The sequence below is a fragment of the Teleopsis dalmanni genome, chromosome 2 (assembly GCF_002237135.1).
Source record: "Teleopsis dalmanni isolate 2A chromosome 2, ASM223713v2, whole genome shotgun sequence".
NCBI classification, from domain to species: Eukaryota; Metazoa; Arthropoda; class Insecta; order Diptera; family Diopsidae; genus Teleopsis; species Teleopsis dalmanni.
In genome coordinates, this window is record NC_051847.1 from 200,658,567 (window position 1) to 200,662,995 (window position 4,429).

Genomic DNA, 4,429 nt, shown 5'->3' on the forward strand with positions numbered 1-4,429 from the left:
AGACCACTGATGATGGGTATTTGGCAATACTCGAAAAAGCTGTATGGTCAGCCAAAAATTCAATTAATTAAAATAATATAAAAATAATTTTTGTTGTTGTAGCTCATTACTGTTCGTAACATTCTATTAAATACCACAGTAACTGTTAAAGTAAAAACAGTCACTTTAAAATTAAATTTTATTAACAAAATTTTTAATAAAAACATTTTATTAAATCATTTTTTATTTAATAGAAAAATTTTATTTTTAATAAGAATTTTAATTTATTAATTATTTTTTTTTTTGAAAGAAAAATTTTATTAAAACAATTTATATAAAATAGTTTTTACCAAAAAAATTTTTTCCGAGTTTTATAATATAATCTCTTTTCAATTGTTCTAAATGTTGACATATCGGCAACTTATACTTTTAGCTTAATAACAATTCTGGCTACTAAACTTTGTAGGTTTATTTATTTTTGACATAAATACCATAGTAAATCTTTTAGTAAACGTAAGTCGTGAAGATTTATTTATGAGGTATTCAAAAGAAATGTTGGGTCAAATTTGGAGAAGTTTCGGTAAGTTGATTGGAATTACATTCAAAGAAAGCATAACTATATTTAAGAAAATTTTCATTTTAATAACTTTACTGATTTAGAATACACCGAATTCTAATTGCTTAATTTTATTTCTGCTACACTCTGCGGCGATATAATATTTTATGTATTGCTGGTAACATAAGTGATGATAGTAAGTGACAATACGGGCAGAATTAATAGTTTCTTGATTACTTGCCATTAAAGCTTAATATCACGGCATTTTTAACACTCGTATTAATATAATGACCCATATATACGACCCATACTCCAAGGAATTCCGCCGGTACCAATTGAAAATATACAGTTGAATAAAATGTTTGCCTTGAAAAAGAAAGCAAGGCCTATCTAACACCTCTATTCTTTTTTTGGAGATTTTATTGCTCTACTGTTCTAGTGCACAACACATGATTGTAAAATAAAAACTCTACATGGAATAAAAGTAATGGCAGTTATTTTATCCGCGTATTTTTAGATTTTAACCGTAGCTATTACGATATTCTTATTCAAGGGCCCAACCTTAATTGGTGAAAATAGCCAAAGCTGTGGATTCTGACCCCCGTAATACTCACCAACTACCATTTATACTCCAAATAGTATTGGGTGGTGCCTACTAGTAGATGTTAGTCGCCTTTAACGATAAGCATGCCTTACCTCGGGAAATTTAACTCAGTCTTGTTGCCAGCAGTCATAAATATATTGCAATTTGAAATTGATGTTTGTTTTAGTTTTAGTGAGATAATAAATACTTATTCTATCACATATAATTGTAAAGATCATACTCTTTCTCAACACAAACTAGTGTAAATATCCTACTTTTTTAAATAATTAATTTTTTGTTATATATTAAATAACTGATCATTCAGATGTAAGGGTAAATGTAGAAAATTTTAAAGATATCATTAAAAAAAATAATTCTTTGTTATTATCAAATATGCCTTTGTAAGCACTTTAACAATCAAAAATCCTAAAATTGAGAATTCTCCAGATATTTCACACTTCTTGAGTACATTAACAAGCTGTATAGATGCACCTTCTCTGTAAAGAGTTATGAGTAAGGCTTGAGGAAAGTTTTCGACAAAATGTACATCTTTATTGGTATACAGATATGTGTGTATGTCTAAATAAATTATTGAGCAATTGAAAAGAGTTATGATGGCTTATAAAATATATTAAGAAAAGTTTTTTTTTTAATGTTATCCAATAGAAATGATAGAACTTTTTGATCAGTTGGCTAATGAAAACTGACTCTGACATTCAAATTTGGCAGGGTACGAATTTAACTTTTGGTGTTTGTAGTCTCTAAAAATTATTAACGAATTATTTTAATTCATATTAAATGGTGAATTATTATTTTTAAAATACATTTTTATAAATTATCGTTATTAATTAAATTAAATTTTTTTTTATTTATTTTAAAATAAATATTTTTTAAAATGCAATTTTAATTTATTAATAATAAATTATATTTAAATTGATTAAAAAAGGTTGTAATTTTTATTATATGTGTAAAATTTATGTATATATAAAATGAATATATAAAAAGTTAATGTATACATATAAATATAAAAAATCAATATATATATTAATATAATTTTGTTTTTATGTATATAATATTTGATACAATATAGTCAAACTTCTGTATTTCGAACTTCTATAACTCGAATTTTCTATAACTCGAACCAAAAACAGTGTACCAAGGTTTTAAAGAGCAATTTACACACAATTCTGCTTCCATAACTCGAACTTCTATAACTCAAATTTCTCTATAACTCGAACAAAAATTTTGTTATGTGGCGATAGGAATATGGGAAAACTGCATTCTATTGGTCGAATTTTTGTTTTAGGGGAAATCCCTTTTTCTAAACCAAATATTTAATTTTTTCTTTATTATCTTGCTTCTTTGTGCAAATATCAGTCACTGCCAGCGTGGTTTAAAGTAAATAAATTAACTTCCAGTGCTACTCTAAACGATTATATTGAGCTTGACAATGAAATTTGTACATCAAGCTTTCCTTCAGATGACGATATTATTGAGCACTATAGCTCTAAATGACTGGATCCAATTCTAAGTGGAACGGAAAGTGATGATAAGGGTTTGATGGATGTAATTGTTCATCAACCTTCCAAGAATGAAGTAGAAGACTCATTCAAAATTTTAAATTTATATTTGCAAACGAATGATACTACAACAGATAATCACTATAAGACTATGAATAAAGTGAAATCTCTTTTTACTGAAAATAAGAAAAAAATTAAAGTCCCAAACCCTAATTTCTAAATATTTTACTTTACTATAAGTTCTGTGCTTAATTTGATTGCAAAGAAATAAATATCTTAAAATGTAATTCTAGTTTCTTCCAAAAATAAAAAAAAAAGAAAAATAGAAAAAAAAAATTCTCTCCATAAGTTGAACCTTTTTTTTGCAAAATTGGACTTCGAGTTATGGAATTTTGACTGTATTTGAAAAATTGTAGTGTTAATTTCAAAGTACATTAAGTAACGCTTTACTTTAATTTATTGATCATTAACACAATTTAAACTAATGTATCTATTGATGTTTTATTATTTATTTATATAATAATTTATGTTTTATAAAAATATAAAATACTACATATACATATAATTAAATATTATAAAATATTTTATATAAAAATTTATTATTTTTATATACACACATGAAAAGTTAAAATAAAAGAAATTTTATTTCAGTAGATTGAAAAAAAAGTTACGTACTTATAATAATTAGAAAAAAAATGTATATTAAATTCTTTTTATAAAGTTTTCAAATTACTTGAAATTATTCCGATTGTAATTATTTTATACTCTCCCCCGTCGTATCAGTGATGAAAAATATTGTGTTTATTTATTGTGTAAAAAAAAAAAATTCAACAAAATAAACCATAAAAAAAGCTTCATCATTTATTTGGGTTTGTGTCTACGCTAAAAGCTGTGCGCTAAGTGAACAAAGAAAAAACAAAGAAAACATAATAACAACAACAAACAGCGGTGAATGATACTAGCGATGAAAAGCTTAAGCTTTCAACGAATATACTCAGGTGCATCTGCCACCGGGATACACCCTGTGCTCGCTTCGCATGCATTTTTATTGAAATCAGTGAACACAGCTGGTGGTATCTCAGTGGCTGGTGCATGCGTTGCAACAACTCAACAACTCAATAACTTGGAAACACCAGAACAAAAACAAAAAAATGCAAATGTTGGATAGAGGATCGAACTTTGCGATGCCTTGCACTTGCTGTGAGGTGAGGTGTGAGGTGTGAGGTGAGTACTTACATGTAAAATAAAAATAATTCATTTTCAAACAAAAAAATCTATTAAATATTTTTTATGTTTATAAATTATATTTAGCCTAAGCTTCAATTTTGTGTTTATTTTTAATACTAAATTTACAAAATATAATTATTAAGATTTTTGAGTACATTTTAGTCAATTAAAATAATTAGTATTTCAAGATTAAATATATAATCAGCAACAAAAAATTGCATATTTTCAGCATATTTTCTTGATTTTCAATTTATTTCTTATAAAGCATTTCCATCAGAAAAATTACAAAATCTCAAAAAAACGGCAAAAAATCAATTCAATTCAGTTTACGCAACATAATTAGAATAATTCTATTTTATTTTAATTTTTATTCTATTTAAATATATATATAAAATGCATAATTAAAATATATGTATATATATATACTTCAGTTTTATCATTTAATTCTTTTCGTTTTTTTTTCATATTATAGTTACATGTGACGTATGAGTAATTACATTTCTATTGGTCTTATTGATTTTTATACATAATTTTCTTTTACTATTCTACACTTAAAATACAAAA